This window comes from Paramormyrops kingsleyae, chromosome 4 (genome assembly GCF_048594095.1).
Source record: "Paramormyrops kingsleyae isolate MSU_618 chromosome 4, PKINGS_0.4, whole genome shotgun sequence".
Taxonomy (NCBI): domain Eukaryota; kingdom Metazoa; phylum Chordata; class Actinopteri; order Osteoglossiformes; family Mormyridae; genus Paramormyrops; species Paramormyrops kingsleyae.
Window position 1 is genome coordinate 46,465,614 of NC_132800.1, and position 17,771 is coordinate 46,483,384.

At 45.7% G+C, this 17,771-nt stretch overlaps 12 non-coding genes and 3 pseudogenes across 12 annotated transcripts; 12 read left to right on the forward strand and 3 right to left on the reverse strand.

Moving 5' to 3' along the window:
* Positions 1–216: 216 nt before the first annotated feature.
* Positions 217–335, forward strand: LOC140590707 (5S ribosomal RNA). Its single transcript, XR_011991543.1, has one exon. It is a non-coding gene; the product is annotated as a 5S ribosomal RNA (ribosomal RNA).
* Positions 336–632: 297 nt separating this feature from the next.
* LOC140590708 (5S ribosomal RNA) lies at positions 633–751 on the forward strand. Its single transcript, XR_011991544.1, has one exon. It is a non-coding gene; the product is annotated as a 5S ribosomal RNA (ribosomal RNA).
* A 297-nt stretch (positions 752–1,048) lies between these two features.
* On the forward strand, positions 1,049–1,167 carry LOC140590709 (5S ribosomal RNA). The gene has a single exon (XR_011991545.1). It is a non-coding gene; the product is annotated as a 5S ribosomal RNA (ribosomal RNA).
* Positions 1,168–1,464: 297 nt separating this feature from the next.
* Positions 1,465–1,583, forward strand: LOC140590710 (5S ribosomal RNA). The gene has a single exon (XR_011991546.1). It is a non-coding gene; the product is annotated as a 5S ribosomal RNA (ribosomal RNA).
* A 297-nt stretch (positions 1,584–1,880) lies between these two features.
* Positions 1,881–1,999, forward strand: LOC140590711 (5S ribosomal RNA). Its single transcript, XR_011991548.1, has one exon. It is a non-coding gene; the product is annotated as a 5S ribosomal RNA (ribosomal RNA).
* Positions 2,000–2,296: 297 nt separating this feature from the next.
* On the forward strand, positions 2,297–2,415 carry LOC140590713 (5S ribosomal RNA). Its single transcript, XR_011991550.1, has one exon. It is a non-coding gene; the product is annotated as a 5S ribosomal RNA (ribosomal RNA).
* A 297-nt stretch (positions 2,416–2,712) lies between these two features.
* LOC140589952 (5S ribosomal RNA) lies at positions 2,713–2,831 on the forward strand. Its single transcript, XR_011991131.1, has one exon. It is a non-coding gene; the product is annotated as a 5S ribosomal RNA (ribosomal RNA).
* Positions 2,832–3,128: 297 nt separating this feature from the next.
* LOC140590714 (5S ribosomal RNA) lies at positions 3,129–3,247 on the forward strand. Its single transcript, XR_011991551.1, has one exon. It is a non-coding gene; the product is annotated as a 5S ribosomal RNA (ribosomal RNA).
* A 297-nt stretch (positions 3,248–3,544) lies between these two features.
* On the forward strand, positions 3,545–3,663 carry LOC140590715 (5S ribosomal RNA). Its single transcript, XR_011991552.1, has one exon. It is a non-coding gene; the product is annotated as a 5S ribosomal RNA (ribosomal RNA).
* A 297-nt stretch (positions 3,664–3,960) lies between these two features.
* On the forward strand, positions 3,961–4,079 carry LOC140590716 (5S ribosomal RNA). Its single transcript, XR_011991553.1, has one exon. It is a non-coding gene; the product is annotated as a 5S ribosomal RNA (ribosomal RNA).
* Positions 4,080–4,376: 297 nt separating this feature from the next.
* LOC140589953 (5S ribosomal RNA) lies at positions 4,377–4,495 on the forward strand. Its single transcript, XR_011991132.1, has one exon. It is a non-coding gene; the product is annotated as a 5S ribosomal RNA (ribosomal RNA).
* A 297-nt stretch (positions 4,496–4,792) lies between these two features.
* On the forward strand, positions 4,793–4,911 carry LOC140589608 (5S ribosomal RNA). The gene has a single exon (XR_011990787.1). It is a non-coding gene; the product is annotated as a 5S ribosomal RNA (ribosomal RNA).
* An 11,640-nt stretch (positions 4,912–16,551) lies between these two features.
* On the reverse strand, positions 16,552–16,670 carry LOC140590214 (5S ribosomal RNA; annotated as a pseudogene).
* A 291-nt stretch (positions 16,671–16,961) lies between these two features.
* LOC140590140 (5S ribosomal RNA) lies at positions 16,962–17,080 on the reverse strand (annotated as a pseudogene).
* A 297-nt stretch (positions 17,081–17,377) lies between these two features.
* On the reverse strand, positions 17,378–17,496 carry LOC140590108 (5S ribosomal RNA; annotated as a pseudogene).
* Between the last annotated feature and the right edge of the window lie 275 nt (positions 17,497–17,771).

Here is a 17,771-nt window from a genome sequence, read left to right on the forward strand (position 1 = left end):
TACCTTTATTTGTACAAAGACGGCAGTCCCCGCCCACTTTTGCAGAAAGTACTCGTAGCAATCGTATACAACTCACCGATTTCTTCCTCATTTCAATAACGACTTTCTCAAAGGCATCTTGACATCAATGCCGCATCGACGTCTGCTCTTCTCTCGGTGCGACTCTCAATAAACCCTCAACTGAAAACAAAAGTGCTGATTCTGGCCGCTTCCCTTGCTTACGGCCATACCGTTCCGACTGCGCCCGATCTCGTCTGATCTCGGAAGCTAAGCGGGGCCGGGCTTGGTTAGTACTTGGTTGGGAGACTGCCTGGGAATACCAAGTGCCGTAAGCTTTTTCTTAGTTTCACCTTATCCAGAGGGCCCTGCGTCTTGCCACGAATGTAAAGATGTCACTACCCTTTCATTTCACAAATTACCTTTATTTGTACAAAGACGGCAGTCCCCGCCCACTTTTGCAGAAAGTACTCGTAGCAATCGTATACAACTCACCGATTTCTTCCTCATTTCAATAACGACTTTCTCAAAGACATCTTGACATCAATGCCGCATCGACGTCTGCTCTTCTCTCGGTGCGACTCTCAATAAACCCTCAACTGAAAACAAAAGTGCTGATTCTGGCCGCTTCCCTTGCTTACGGCCATACCGTTCCGACTGCGCCCGATCTCGTCTGATCTCGGAAGCTAAGCGGGGCCGGGCTTGGTTAGTACTTGGTTGGGAGACTGCCTGGGAATACCAAGTGCCGTAAGCTTTTTCTTAGTTTCACCTTATCCAGAGGGCCCTGCGTCTTGCCACGAATGTAAAGATGTCACTACCCTTTCATTTCACAAATTACCTTTATTTGTACAAAGACGGCAGTCCCCGCCCACTTTTGCAGAAAGTACTCGTAGCAATCGTATACAACTCACCGATTTCTTCCTCATTTCAATAACGACTTTCTCAAAGACATCTTGACATCAATGCCGCATCGACGTCTGCTCTTCTCTCGGTGCGACTCTCAATAAACCCTCAACTGAAAACAAAAGTGCTGATTCTGGCAGCTTCCCTTGCTTACGGCCATACCGTTCCGACTGCGCCCGATCTCGTCTGATCTCGGAAGCTAAGCGGGGCCGGGCTTGGTTAGTACTTGGTTGGGAGACTGCCTGGGAATACCAAGTGCCGTAAGCTTTTTCTTAGTTTCACCTTATCCAGAGGGCCCTGCGTCTTGCCACGAATGTAAAGATGTCACTACCCTTTCATTTCACAAATTACCTTTATTTGTACAAAGACGGCAGTCCCCGCCCACTTTTGCAGAAAGTACTCGTAGCAATCGTATACAACTCACCGATTTCTTCCTCATTTCAATAACGACTTTCTCAAAGACATCTTGACATCAATGCCGCATCGACGTCTGCTCTTCTCTCGGTGCGACTCTCAATAAACCCTCAACTGAAAACAAAAGTGCTGATTCTGGCCGCTTCCCTTGCTTACGGCCATACCGTTCCGACTGCGCCCGATCTCGTCTGATCTCGGAAGCTAAGCGGGGCCGGGCTTGGTTAGTACTTGGTTGGGAGACTGCCTGGGAATACCAAGTGCCGTAAGCTTTTTCTTAGTTTCACCTTATCCAGAGGGCCCTGCGTCTTGCCACGAATGTAAAGATGTCACTACCCTTTCATTTCACAAATTACCTTTATTTGTACAAAGACGGCAGTCCCCGCCCACTTTTGCAGAAAGTACTCGTAGCAATCGTATACAACTCACCGATTTCTTCCTCATTTCAATAACGACTTTCTCAAAGACATCTTGACATCAATGCCGCATCGACGTCTGCTCTTCTCTCGGTGCGACTCTCAATAAACCCTCAACTGAAAACAAAAGTGCTGATTCTGGCCGCTTCCCTTGCTTACGGCCATACCGTTCCGACTGCGCCCGATCTCGTCTGATCTCGGAAGCTAAGCGGGGCCGGGCTTGGTTAGTACTTGGTTGGGAGACTGCCTGGGAATACCAAGTGCCGTAAGCTTTTTCTTAGTTTCACCTTATCCAGAGGGCCCTGCGTCTTGCCACGAATGTAAAGATGTCACTACCCTTTCATTTCACAAATTACCTTTATTTGTACAAAGACGGCAGTCCCCGCCCACTTTTGCAGAAAGTACTCGTAGCAATCGTATACAACTCACCGATTTCTTCCTCATTTCAATAACGACTTTCTCAAAGACATCTTGACATCAATGCCGCATCGACGTCTGCTCTTCTCTCGGTGCGACTCTCAATAAACCCTCAACTGAAAACAAAAGTGCTGATTCTGGCCGCTTCCCTTGCTTACGGCCATACCGTTCCGACTGCGCCCGATCTCGTCTGATCTCGGAAGCTAAGCGGGGCCGGGCTTGGTTAGTACTTGGTTGGGAGACTGCCTGGGAATACCAAGTGCCGTAAGCTTTTTCTTAGTTTCACCTTATCCAGAGGGCCCTGCGTCTTGCCACGAATGTAAAGATGTCACTACCCTTTCATTTCACAAATTACCTTTATTTGTACAAAGACGGCAGTCCCCGCCCACTTTTGCAGAAAGTACTCGTAGCAATCGTATACAACTCACCGATTTCTTCCTCATTTCAATAACGACTTTCTCAAAGACATCTTGACATCAATGCCGCATCGACGTCTGCTCTTCTCTCGGTGCGACTCTCAATAAACCCTCAACTGAAAACAAAAGTGCTGATTCTGGCCGCTTCCCTTGCTTACGGCCATACCGTTCCGACTGCGCCCGATCTCGTCTGATCTCGGAAGCTAAGCGGGGCCGGTCTTGGTTACTACTTGGTTGGGAGACTGCCTGGGAATACCAAGTGCCGTAAGCTTTTTCTTAGTTTCACCTTATCCAGAGGGCCCTGCGTCTTGCCACGAATGTAAAGATGTCACTACCCTTTCATTTCACAAATTACCTTTATTTGTACAAAGACGGCAGTCCCCGCCCACTTTTGCAGAAAGTACTCGTAGCAATCGTATACAACTCACCGATTTCTTCCTCATTTCAATAACGACTTTCTCAAAGACATCTTGACATCAATGCCGCATCGACGTCTGCTCTTCTCTCGGTGCGACTCTCAATAAACCCTCAACTGAAAACAAAAGTGCTGATTCTGGCCGCTTCCCTTGCTTACGGCCATACCGTTCCGACTGCGCCCGATCTCGTCTGATCTCGGAAGCTAAGCGGGGCCGGGCTTGGTTAGTACTTGGTTGGGAGACTGCCTGGGAATACCAAGTGCCGTAAGCTTTTTCTTAGTTTCACCTTATCCAGAGGGCCCTGCGTCTTGCCACGAATGTAAAGATGTCACTACCCTTTCATTTCACAAATTACCTTTATTTGTACAAAGACGGCAGTCCCCGCCCACTTTTGCAGAAAGTACTCGTAGCAATCGTATACAACTCACCGATTTCTTCCTCATTTCAATAACGACTTTCTCAAAGACATCTTGACATCAATGCCGCATCGACGTCTGCTCTTCTCTCGGTGCGACTCTCAATAAACCCTCAACTGAAAACAAAAGTGCTGATTCTGGCCGCTTCCCTTGCTTACGGCCATACCGTTCCGACTGCGCCCGATCTCGTCTGATCTCGGAAGCTAAGCGGGGCCGGGCTTGGTTAGTACTTGGTTGGGAGACTGCCTGGGAATACCAAGTGCCGTAAGCTTTTTCTTAGTTTCACCTTATCCAGAGGGCCCTGCGTCTTGCCACGAATGTAAAGATGTCACTACCCTTTCATTTCACAAATTACCTTTATTTGTACAAAGACGGCAGTCCCCGCCCACTTTTGCAGAAAGTACTCGTAGCAATCGTATACAACTCACCGATTTCTTCCTCATTTCAATAACGACTTTCTCAAAGACATCTTGACATCAATGCCGCATCGACGTCTGCTCTTCTCTCGGTGCGACTCTCAATAAACCCTCAACTGAAAACAAAAGTGCTGATTCTGGCCGCTTCCCTTGCTTACGGCCATACCGTTCCGACTGCGCCCGATCTCGTCTGATCTCGGAAGCTAAGCGGGGCCGGGCTTGGTTAGTACTTGGTTGGGAGACTGCCTGGGAATACCAAGTGCCGTAAGCTTTTTCTTAGTTTCACCTTATCCAGAGGGCCCTGCGTCTTGCCACGAATGTAAAGATGTCACTACCCTTTCATTTCACAAATTACCTTTATTTGTACAAAGACGGCAGTCCCCGCCCACTTTTGCAGAAAGTACTCGTAGCAATCGTATACAACTCACCGATTTCTTCCTCATTTCAATAACGACTTTCTCAAAGACATCTTGACATCAATGCCGCATCGACGTCTGCTCTTCTCTCGGTGCGACTCTCAATAAACCCTCAACTGAAAACAAAAGTGCTGATTCTGGCCGCTTCCCTTGCTTACGGCCATACCGTTCCGACTGCGCCCGATCTCGTCTGATCTCGGAAGCTAAGCGGGGCCGGTCTTGGTTACTACTTGGTTGGGAGACTGCCTGGGAATACCAAGTGCCGTAAGCTTTTTCTTAGTTTCACCTTATCCAGAGGGCCCTGCGTCTTGCCACGAATGTAAAGATGTCACTACCCTTTCATTTCACAAATTACCTTTATTTGTACAAAGACGGCAGTCCCCGCCCACTTTTGCAGAAAGTACTCGTAGCAATCGTATACAACTCACCGATTTCTTCCTCATTTTAATAACGACTTTCTCAAAGACATCTTGACATCAATGCCGCATCGACGTCTGCTCTTCTCTCGGTGCGACTCTCAATAAACCCTCAACTGAAAACAAAAGTGCTGATTCTGGCCGCTTCCCTTGCTTACGGCCATACCGTTCCGACTGCGCCCGATCTCGTCTGATCTCGGAAGCTAAGCGGGGCCGGTCTTGGTTAGTACTTGGTTGGGAGACTGCCTGGGAATACCAAGTGCCGTAAGCTTTTTCTTAGTTTCACCTTATCCAGAGGGCCCTGCGTCTTGCCACGAACGTAAAGATGTCACTACCCTTTCATTTCACAAATTACCTTTATTTGTACAAAGACGGCAGTCCCCGCCCACTTTTGCAGAAAGTACTTGTAGCAATTGTATACAGCTCACCGCTTTCTTCCTCATTTTAAAAACGACTTTCTCAAAGACATCTTGACATCAATGCCGCATCGACGTCTGCTCTTCTCTCGGTGCGACTCTCAATTAACCCTCAACTGAAAAGAAAAGTGCTGATTCTGGCCGCTTCCCTCGCTTACGGCCATACCGTTCCGACTGCGCCCGATCTCGTCTGATCTCGGAAGCTAAGCGAGGCCGGGCTTGGTTAGTACTTGTAAATGGGAGTGACATCTTTACATTCGTGGCAAGACGCAGGGCCCTCTGGATAAAGTGAAAGTAAGAAAAAGCTTACGGCACTTGGTAATCCCAGGCAGTCTCCCAACCAAGTACTAATCAAGCCCGGCCCCGCTTAGCTTCCGAGATCAGACGAGATTGGGCGCAGTTTTTTTTTTTCTTTTATTAAACCACTCAGAATGACATCGCCACACATACACCACAGCAGGAGGGGTGGTACAGGGAGAGGGGCCTGGGACATGGGCAAGCCCACGCTCCAAGACCCCTTCTCACAGGGTGCAGCTGTCTTCATCATGCAGGCGTGGAGTTTAATAAAAAGGTAAAAGCACAACAGGAACAATAAAAGCCAATCCATTAACTCTTTCATTGTCGCCGCCTAGTGGTTCGGACGCATACGTCCAAATTTTCAATAACAAAAAAAATGACGTTCAATAAAAGAAACAAATGTATCAAATCAACCAAAAACGGCTTGTTACACTACAAAAAACCTTTCAGATAATATCTGTAGAAAGTTGCGCAATTTTTGTGCCATGGTTTTTTTGTAACAAGTAAAAATAAAATGACCATGGTAGCCATCTTTAAACGGGTCGAGTGTCAGGAAGTAAAATATAAGTGTTAATAAAATGAAAACTAAGCACTTCAAACTATTTCTTTCACGGCCAATAATTCATAAACCGTCACAGTATTAAGACAAAACACGCATTTTTCCATAAATATGACTGTAATGCTCTGAAATAGCTTGCTCACTCATCGCGGAAAAATGTCAGTCGGCATTCTGTACATTCGTGCAATGTTTATTATCTTCGGAGTTTTAGAAGAAAACCAATGAATAAAATGACAAAGTTACCCTCGTTTGAAAGCTTGATCTCTTATGTACATAAATCAATCACTGTAATCCTTCATTGTCAAGTATTTTTTCAGATATATGCTCTGCTTCCCTGCTAGCACATTATTTTTTACGCACTGAACCTTTGCCCATGGTTATGTTTCACCATAATAAACTTTTTACATGAACATCAAATTACAGTGTCATTTGCTTCATCCAATAGAGGTGTGTCTAAGGTTTGCAAAATGGTATGGGATGTGCTGATTGGGCATTGTTTTTCGCGCTGGGGACATGAATGCGCAACTTATTATCTGCAGGTGCAGTATTTGTGGGAGTGTCTCGATTACGCATTACGCACGTAGTCTCCGTGAGTTTACCCAGTTATTTTCGGACAACAACTTTTTTGACTGAAGAAAAATGGCTCGGATGACTTTCACTGTTGAGAAAGCACAGAAGATGATTTTGAAGAGTGGTTCGGGGGAAGAAAGTGTCGCTTTTATCCATTGATTCGATGGAGGAGGACGCTTTTTTGCGCGGAGAGGATGCAACGCTCGACATAAGTACATTTATTTACAGTTTACTCTTTTATTCTATAGATTTTTATAATTCCGTGATTCAGTAAATTACAATTAACATTTGCTTTGGTAACACTTGTATTGTGGTACATTGGGAATAGTTCCGCATCGCCTTTGTCAAGCTTTGAAGTGTGCAAAGTAATGCAGCGCTTTTGGCTTTCACTTGGGCAAAGTTACGCGGGGCTTTGTTTGGGCAAAGTTATGCGGGGCACTTGTCAGCTTTGTTTGAGCAAAGTTATGTACAGTACTTGTCGGCTTTGTTTGGGCAACATTATGTACGGTACTTGTCGGCTTTGTTTGGGCAAAGTTATGCGGGGCACTTGTCAGCTTTGTTTGGGCAAAGTTATGCGGGGCACTTGTCGGGCTTTGTTTGGGCAAAGTTATGCGGGGCACTTGTCGGGCTTTGTTTGGGCACAGTTATGCGGGGCACTTGTCGGGCTTTGTTTGGGCACAGTTATGCAGGGTTAGGGTTAGAAACAAAATGTTTCTTATGACCCATAAGTGGTAATGCATTTAGAAAGAAAGACGCTATCCCAAAACACTGCTAGTTACACTGCGGCCATTTTGGATAGGTTTTGGATAGGTTTGGCACAAGTCGTGTGAATAAAATATAGATTTTCCTACAAATGTGTGGTGATTTTGTGTGACAAAATGTTACTTATGACCCATAAGTGGTAATGCATTTAGAAAGAAAGACGCTACCCCAAAAAACACTGCTAGTTACACTGTGGCCAGTTTGGATAGGTTTTGGATAGGTTTTGGATAAGTTTGGCACAAGTCGTGTGAATAAAATATAGATTTTCCTACAAATGTGTGGTGATGATGTGTGACAAATTGTTACTTATGACCTATAAGTGGTAATGCATTTAGAAAGAAAGTTGCTACCCCAAAAAACACTGCTAGTTACACTATTGCCATTTTGGATAAGTTTCAGATTAGTTTAGGTTAGGTTTTGGATAGGAAAGGCTCCCAGTTGCACCATTTGCTCTTTCCTCCGTAAAACCTGTTGGGCTGCATCAAATGATATGAAATTGGGCACACATGTAGAAAACAAGTTTGGGAACCAGATTTTTAAAATTGGACCTATTCCATCATGTAGTTTTTGAAATATTTACAAAAATCCAAGACACAAAGACAGGTTTTTGTATTTTTCCAGCTGTTTTTGTTATATTCGCATGTCCATAAATTATACACAGGTTATTCATTTCGTTATTGAACTTCCTACAATCAATTGTAAAGGGGTCAACTCTGATTTTAGGTATCAGGCATGTGTCTGTGACTTTTATATCTGAAGTTATAAGGTAATTATTCCAAAGAGGGAAGAAATGCCCCCCCATGCAAGGGGCCCCTGGTGCCCTCCATAGAGTTAAAATGCAAATAAAAATAGGATCAAGGAGACCCTAAGACAAACAACACAGAACACAAACAACAAGCAGCATATAAACCCACCCACACACAACCCAGACAAAGAAAACAACCCAGGCAACCCAGCCAGAACAGGGAAACAAAAGGAAACAAACAGACCACCCTCAAACCACATCCCAAACCAAATGCCCACCCACAACAGAAACAAAAGGAACCCGGTCCACATAATCACGTAAGAACCGGGGCGTGTCATGAGGCCTGGCAGACAATAATAACACCTTTGATAAAACCAGTCGCAGTTGATATCGGCACATTAAAACCGGATCTAAAATCACACCCTCGTAGCGGGCCTTGTTGCGCCGCAACCACGCCACGTACTTAGCAAATGCTAAATACAGGTTAAGAAAGATGCTGGTGGGGTGCACCTTGGGGACACCAAAGAGGAACATGACCTGCCACCCCGCCTCCGTAAAAACAGGCACGGGCCCCACCGCCCGTGACGGGGACACTACGGGATGGCAGCGGCTCTAGAGAAGGGACTGACACCAAGGGAACACTATCAAAAAAGGATAAATACAGAGGAAAACAGAACCAGAAATACAACAAGAACAGCACATGAACAATACTAACGATGGCCATGAAATGTAACACAATGGGGGGGAATCAGTCCGTGTCGCCGCTGTCATCATGACCCAGGCTCGCAGCACGAAGGGCCGCCAAGGCCGCCGACTGCCGCCACTCCTCTTGCCGCCAGAGGGAGTTGGACAGACCAGGTAGGGGGGGCGGACGAACTGCCCCGGGCTGAGACCCCTTGACGTGCTTTAGTTTATACTTTGCCTTACTGAGCTTGTTGACGGGAGACTTGGATGAATCTGGATGACTTCGAGGGGTGACGAAGGGGTCCTGGCCCGAGGCATCCAGCTGGCAGAGCGTGTCGCTCCCAAAGGGGAACAGGGACCAGGGCGACACTGAGGTCTTGGTGGGCTGCTCCTCAAGAGGGAGGGAGGGAGCGGGGGAAGGGGGCCATCAACAGTCCTACCCCCGGCCTGATGGGACGCCGGGCGCGCTTGTCCCGCGGCCTGAGCTGCGGGGATGGACATAGTCAGAGTTGAGAGGGGAGGGGGCTCTGAAAAGAGAGTCTGGGAGACAGGCTGTGGCAGCTCTAGCAGTTCCTCGGAACCCGCAGCTCGGGAGGGCAGCTCCAGTTCATCAGCACCCGACGTCCCAGGATGGTCCTGCATGACCGGGGGGTCTCTGTCCCCCCCAAAGAGCACAGCGTCCACCCCTAGGATGGCACAGCAGGCGGCGGCACAGTCCCGGGCGTAGTGCCCCTGCTGCCCGCAGACACGGCAGACATATTACGGTCAGTCGGCCAGGATGTGGCCCAGCTGCATACACGTTCTGCACAGGCGCACTTGGTTGTCGTGAGCCACCCTGATGTAGCGGGGCCCCTCTGCCGTGTCAAATCGGGCGCTGTAGGGCAGGGACACCACGCTGGCCGTCAGTGTTGGGTTATAACTGAACAATTGGAGGTCTAATATTGCCACCACCATTGAGAACTACATTACCCAGAAGGCACCAGCAAAATGGCTGCCGATTGCTAATAAGAACACCTGAGCAGGAATGGTAGCTCTCAGTCTTCAATCAAGCAAAGGAACAGCGCAGCAAGCTCTACTCATGTATTTACTCCAAAGACACCAATGGTCAGTAAATGTTATTTAGTTTATATTAGTTGCAATGCTTAATTTGTACCTGGAAAGGATCTTGTTTAATTGCTTTTAGACCATTAATTCATGATGTATTTTACAATGGTAAAAAGTTAAAAGGAAAGAGCTTGATGTTTTAACTATTCAGTTGTTTGAAGTGAGCATTCCATTCTAATGAAATTGATTATTTGATTTAACTTAATTCCTTAGATTAATTTTTTCATACTTAAATGATTACATATATTTAATTTTAAATGATTTTCTGAAATTGTTTATTTGTTTACCTTAATTTAATTAATTTAATTAAAAAGCTCATGTATTGTTTGAATATTTTACAAAATGACATTGTTAACCTCTGTCTCTATGCTTTGAAGGTTATCAACCTGATGTTTCAAACATTGATTAATTTGAAACCAACAAGTTGGAAAATAAAAGTTAATGAAAGGTGAAAGCAAGAGTTGTCCCTGAGTGTCCTTTTGGAGTGAAACTAGAGTGGAACTTAACAGTTGATAACCAACGGAGCAGCTTGGAATGGAGGATAAAGGACTTCATACCAGAAAAGCTGTGGACGAAAAAAGAAATAAAGATGGCAGAAGAGGTCTTGGGGAAGACTGTTAAACTACTGAAGCAGGAGAGGACCAGTGCAAAAAGCAGCTTCACAAAACTGGCCAACTTCATTTCAAGGGGAGCAAACACCATGCTAAAAGCCGAATTAAAGGAGGAATTTGGAAACCTTTCAGACCGGTTTAGGTCAGTGCTTGATTCTAACGAGGACTACAGGATCGGACTGGAGGCTGATGTCAAGGTGGATAAAGAGGCAGAACTTGATGAGCAGCAAGAAACCGACATTAAGACAACCATAAAAGACGCAGAAATTAAAATGGAGGAAGTAAGGGATATTGCACAAACTAACCTGTGGGGAAGATATGGAAAGAACAAACTTAGAACATCGATTCTTGAAGCAGAAGAAGCAATTGAAGAAGCTGACAGAGTTCAAGTCAGAAGTGACATTCTAGTAGGCTATGAAGTCACCTCACCTTATTGGAAGGAAAGATAAATGCAGAATCTCAGCAATGTCTGAGTGTGAAAGATGGATCCCTGAATCATCAAAAGATGACCTGGATGGGAGACTTAAAAGAACTGAGAGCGACCCACAACAGGCTAAAATTGAGAAAAGCAGAATTTGCCATATCAAGGAGGTTGGCTGATCAAGGCACAATTGGGAAACCTGTCCAACCACCACCACCTGTTGTGAAGATAAAACCAACTACTCTGCCTATCTTCCAGGGAAGTAAGAGAGAGTTCCGCAGGTGGAGAAAGGACTGGGAGAGCCTGCAAAGGCAGGGGGAGCCCACTGGCTCACCTGAAGTTCTGAAGATTCAGCTCCTGGAGAGTGTGAGTGAGACCATTGCAAAAGAACTAAGACTTTCAACCTATACAACGGCAGCTGACATGTTCAGAGTCCTGGACAATAGATACGGCAACAAGTCCACCATTTCAGTTGAAATCCTCGAAGAACTCGACAATATGCCTCCAGTGAAGGGGAACCAGCCGAGTAAAGTCATTGACCTGATTCAATCTGTGGAGAAAGCCCTGGCAGATCTGACAGAGCTGGGGAACGTGGGAGCCATGAAAGCAAGTTACCTGACTTTATAAAAAGAGACTGGCTAATGTTCCTGGTTAACCCTGAACATAATGTCACTGCAGATACTCATTTTGACATGCTCTTGAAATTCCTGAAGAATCAAGAAGAGATATTGGAGAGACTTGAACAACTTAAAATTGTGGACAAGATGGACAAGCCAGAGAAAAGGCATGAAAGAAAGTCTGCATCAACCAAAGCTACAAAGAAAGAAGTTGATGAGGGCTGTGGTGTCTTCTGCAAGAAATTTAAAGCTTTGAAACTGTCCGAAAAGAAGTCTGTTCTAAAGAAATTGGGAGCATGCAGCAAATGCTTAGAACACCATGATGATGACGGATACTGCAGGGAAAAAATTTTATGCAGGAATGCAGACTGCAAAATGGGACGAACTGATCCAGACCACCATTATTTCCTGTGCCCAAAAACTGAATCCAGAAGAGGAGAAGGGGGCAAAGGTGGAAAAGATGAAAGAGGTAAAGGGAAGTTTACAGAGGAACAGGAGAAGTTCTTGTCACAACTTTCTCCAGAATTAGCAGAGCAGTGTAGAAAGGCATTCACCAACAGATCCTCAGTGACACTCAGAACAGCAGGCCAGTCTGAGCTACTGAAGAAGAATGGGCTAATTGAACTTCCAGTGATCATGATGCTGATGCAGGTGACGGCGAACACAGGTCAAAAGATTGGTACCCTCATTGACCTAGCATCTGACACCAATTACATAACCCACAAAGCTGCTGAAAGATTAGGCCTGAGGAGTGAGGAGAGAACCCTGGTCGTACATGGGGTTGGTGGAATGACCATGCGAGTCAATACAAGAAGGTACCTCCTAAAAGTCAGAGTCAAGACTCCAAAAGGGACTGAAAGAGCACATAAACTAGTCTGCTATGGCTTGGATGAAATTGCAAAGGTATATCAAACAATTCAGCCTGAGAAGTTGAAAAGATTCTTCCCAGATGTCCAGCTCGAAGACCTGAAGAGACCAGCCGAAGTTGAACTTCTCATAAGCCATCGAGAGGGAAGACTTGCACCTCAAAGAGTCAAAGTCATCGGAGATCTTGTTTTGTGGGATAGCCCATTGGGGAAAACAGTGGGCGGAGCCCATCCTGACTTGTTTGAAGAAGTGGAGGTAGCAGCGTATGAGTCAAGAACCCATTTCACTCGCTCCATGCGAACCGCAGCTGTCAGATATCAGGAAATCACAGTTCCAACAACCAAACCAGCCTGGCAACTACAGGAAGATGCGGCTCTGTCCAAATTTACATCTGCCAGTAAACGTGAGTTCCTTGAGTGGTGGCACTGGGACAGCATCGGAGCCGCATGCGAGCCAAGATGTGGAGGGTGTCGATGTGGAAACTGCCCACCAGGAGGAAGAGACATGACCTTAGCAGAGGAGAGGGAGCTTGAGATCATTAAAGGAGGCCTCACCTGCAAGGAAAAGGATGCTCACACAACTACTCCACACTGGGATACAAAGTATCCTTGGACTGAATGTCCTACTTCTCTCCCTAAAAACAAAAGGGCAGTCCAGGCTTGCTTCTTAAGGATGGAAAAGCAACTAAGCCAGGAACCAGAATGGAAAGTCACTTATGCAACCCAGATCTATGAAATGGTCGAAAGAGGTGTAGCCATGAAACTCACCAGTGAAGTTATGGAGAAGTGGACGGGACCAGTGTGGTATGTCAGCCACCTGGTGGCGCCTAACCCTCATTCAGTGACAACACCAGTTCGCATTGTCGAACAGTAGCCAGAAATACAAAGGTGTAAGCATGAATGATCTTCTTCTGAAGGGACCAGATGTCCTTAACCCCATTAGAGCTGTTCTACTAAGATTTAGAGAAGGCGTGCATGTAGCTCTAGGAGACATAAAGAAGATGTATAACTCTGTCTGGTTAGAGGAGCGAGAGATGCATCTACACAGATTCCTGTGGAGAGACAGCCCAGAAAAGGAGATCTGTGAATACGCAATCACCAGAGTTAACATCGGTGACAAACCCGCTGGTTGCATTGCACAGTTGGCTATGAGGGAGACTGCAAACCTGCCCAAATTCGCTCACTTGGAGGATGAACGAAGAGTTATCGAAGAAGACAGTTATGTGGATGACCTCTTAACCTCCCACAATGACCTGAACAGACTTGACAACATCACAGCAAATGTTAACCCCCTGGGGCCTGAGGCCTTTTTTCCACTTTCGAGGTAGTCTGACATGCCTTGACATTTTAAAATATTTCACCTATCTAAAAAACATTTATCCCAAAGTGATACATTTGCTTTTATTCAGCACAAACTCAGCACCAATAATCTGAGACCTCTTAGAATGTTATTATTCTATTTTTTGTTAAAATCAACTTTAAACATATACTTTTCAAAAACCTATTTTCAGACATGCTGAGAAATTGTAAAAAATCACATTATAGACATTTCTAGGTAAGACTTTTGAGCTCTGAAGCTTATAGACACAGGGGTTGGCTACACATAGGTGAAAGTGACATTCAGAAATTTTATATGGTTTGATTACTAAAGTGTTAGAACTTTGGAGTGACACTCTCTTTTTCTCAAAGTCAGTGGTCTTCACAATGAATATTGATGAGATAGGTGTCCTCACACCTGTAGTAGTTTGCATACTGTCAATGGCCCATCAGTCTGGAATGTCACTGCACCCCACACCCATCACTTTGGAAAGGCAGTTTGAAACGCAAGAAAAGTAGCAACAATAAAATCCCTTTCACAGTTTATTGATAGATGGAATGAAAAATGAAAAACTGTGACTATATAAATATAGAAAGCGATAAATATGATGCAGTGACTATTATTGACGCTCTGGGGACGAGGGCATCATCGACCGCGTATCTTTCTCGTGTATTTCAGTTTATATCTCGCTGAAATCATTATGTAGAATCATGAAAAAAACACTGACTAAATCCGTTATCTGTCTTCTTTTCAAAACTTCCATTGTCAGAAGTATTAACGTTTTAAAAATTAGGTTAAATAGGCAAAAACAAATCGTGTCATCTTTCTTTGTTTTACTTGCGTCGGGAGCGTGTAGGACCGCTCTCAGCGGAAGATCGCTATTCACGTTCTAAATACGCTGCGTTTGAATCGGCGACCACGTGATTGCAGGCACACAGGCTTAACCCACTGAGCTATGAACACAGGTATGAGCTTCGCTGCTGAAAGTGGCAACACTGGCGCAAAGCTTCAGCGGCAGAGACGTATCCGTGTGCTATATTGTAGCCGATCAGTGTAAACACTACCCAGACATGTGCTCTTGTTTATTTCGGTCACAATGGGCGTATTCACATATTTCTTTACCCAATACTAACTGTCGGATTATCATGTTATTATCATGCGAATAGCGCGATTTGCAAGTGGGTGGGCGATCAGAGCCGCTTCGAGACGCAGACGCTTAAGTCAGTCACTCTTGTTCTTTCAATTCGTATCACGAAGCTGTAAAAATATATTTAGTTTCTACCTATATATATTTGAAAAGTAGACCGTCCAAGGTTTCTGAGAGTATTTTTAAAATGTGTATAGGACAAAAACTCGCGGAGTTATTTAAACGGTTTTGCGAAATTTCTGTCAGATCCCGCCGGCGGGATCGCCGGTCCCAAGGGGTTAAAGAGATTCTAAAAGCTGGAGGCTTCTTCCTTAAACCATGGGTCCGGTCAGGGCAAAGTGGGAGGAACGGAGCTGAAGCAGATGTCCTAAGCCAGGAGCAAAGGAAAACCTTAATTCTTCCAAACCAAATGAGGGAAGGGGACAATGAAGCCCTGGGCATTGGCTACCAAGTGGATGAGGACAAGCTCTACATGCTGACCACAGTGAACTTTTTTTAAAAGGAAGAAGAAAATGCGAGTTGGCAAAGATCTTCTTGAAGAGGAGGTGAGAACTGAAACACCTAACCCATTGACTAGGAGAGCTCTCTTAAGCCAAGTTGCTGCACTGTATGACCCAATTGGCCTAGTTGCACCGGTCAAGCAGAAAGGAGCGATTCTTGTTCGTAAAGCATTCCAAGAAGGAGGGGGCGGCAAACTGACCCAAGAAACCTGGGATCAACCTCTCTCGGAAAGCCTCAGAGAAGAAGCTATACAGCTTTTCGAAGAATATGTGCAGCTTGGTCGAGTGAAATTCCACAGGAGCCTCACACCATCTGACTGGAAAGGAAAACCTTGGGGCATCACATTCTCTGATGGCAGTGACAAAACCTATGGAGCTGTCATGTACTTAAGATGGAAGACAACACAAGGCATTGAAGTCCGGTTAGTGGAGGCCAAAGCCAAACTCACACCCCTGCATCAAAAGGGAGATGCTGTGAAGGCAGAAATCTGTGGTGCAGTCTTTGCAGCTAGGATCAGGAAGCATATAGAGAAGCATGCACGGATGAAGATTGAGAGATGGTTCCATCTATTGGATAGTCAAACAATCCTAGGAGCCATTCAACGAGATAATTATAGATACCAAACTTTCTTCGCAAACAGAGGCTGGGCCAGTGCAAGACTGGTGGTGGATCCGTGGTGATCTAAATATAGCTGACATCATAACAAGAGGAGGCACTCCTGACGATTTGAAGGAGAAGTCCACATGGCAAAATGGACCAGAGTTCCAGAAGTGGCCAGTGGAGAAGTGGCCTATTCATTCAGCTGGAGAAGTTGTACCCCAGGCCAGGGAGAGTGTAAACAAGCTTCAAAGGAATGCATTTTCAGCTGCATTGACCAGAGCTCAAGCCAAAATGAGTCAACATAAAGAAGATCCATTGACCACTCAGGAAAGTCCTTGTCCAAAGGCAAAATCCACTCTGCCAAGAATGAGGCCCACTGGCTGGGTTAAACATCTCGTGGACATAACACGGTTCAGTAGTCTGACCAAAGTGAAGAGAGTAATTGCCTGGATCCGTCGAGCTGCCGAGCAGTGGCTGAAGAGGAATTCAAACCCAAAACAGCCAAAGTGGGAGGCAACAAAATGAGGAAGAAATCGGTGAGTTGTATACGATTGCTACGAGTACTTTCTGCAAAAGTGGGCGGGGACTGCCGTCGTTGTACAAATAAAGGTAATTTGTGAAATGAAAGGGGAGTGACATCTTTCAATTCGTGGCAAGACGCAGGGCCCCCTGGATAAAGTGAAAGTAAGAAAAAGCTTACGGCACTTGGTAATCCCAGGCAGTCTCCCAACCAAGTACTAACAAAGCCCGGCCCCGCTTAGCTTCCGAGATCAGACGAGATCGGGCGCAGTCGGAACGGTATGGCCGTAAGAGAGGGAAGCGGCCAGAATCAGCCCTTTTGTTTTCAGTTGAGGGTTTATTGAGAGTCGCACCGAGAGAAGAGCAGACGTCAATACGGCATTGATGTCAAGATGTCTTTGAGAAAGTAGTTCTTAAAATGAGGAAGAAAGCGGTGAGTTGTATTCGATTGCTACGAGTACTTTCTGCAAAAGTGGGCTACCGTCATTGTACAAATAAAGGTAATTTGTGAAATGAAAGGGGAGTGACATCTTTACATTCGTGGCAAGACGCAGGGCCCTCTGGATAAGGTGAGAGTAAGAAAAAGCTTATGGCACTTGGTAATCCCAGGCAGTCTCCCAACCAAGTACTAAGCAAGCCCGGTCCCGCTTAGCTTCCGAGATCAGACGAGATCGGGCGCAGTCGGAACGGTATGGCCGTAAGCGAGGGAAGCGGCCAGAATCAGCACTTTTGTTTTCAGTTGAGGATTAATTGAGAGTCGCACCGAGAGTAGAGCAGACGTCGATGCGGCATTGATGTCAAGATGTCTTTGAGAAAGTCGTTCTTAAAATGAGGAAGACAGCGGTGAGTTGCATACGATTGCTACGAGTACTTTCTGCAAAAGTGGGCTGGGACTGCCGTCGTTGTACAAATAAAGGTAATTTGTGAAATGAAAGGGGAGTGACATCGTTCAATTCCTGGCAAGACGCAGGGCCCTCTGGAAAAAGTGAAAGTAAGAAAAAGTTTACGGCACTTGGTAATCCCAGGCAGTCTCCCAACCAAGTACTAACCAAGCCCGGCTCCGCTTAGCTTCCGAGATCAGAGGAGATCGGGCGCAGTCGGAAAGGTATGGCCGTAATCGAGGGAAGTGGCCAGAATCAGCCCGTTTGTTTTCAGTTGAGAGATATTTTGAGAGTCGCACCGAGAGAAGAGCAGACGTCGATGCGGCATTGATGTCAAGATGTCTTTGAGAAAGTAGTTCTTAAAATGAGGAAGAAAGCGGTGAGTTGTATTCGATTGCTACGAGTACTTTCTGCAAAAGTGGGCTACCGTCATTGTACAAATAAAGGTAATTTGTGAAATGAAAGGGGAGTGACATCTTTACATTCGTGGCAAGACGCAGGGCCCTCTGGATA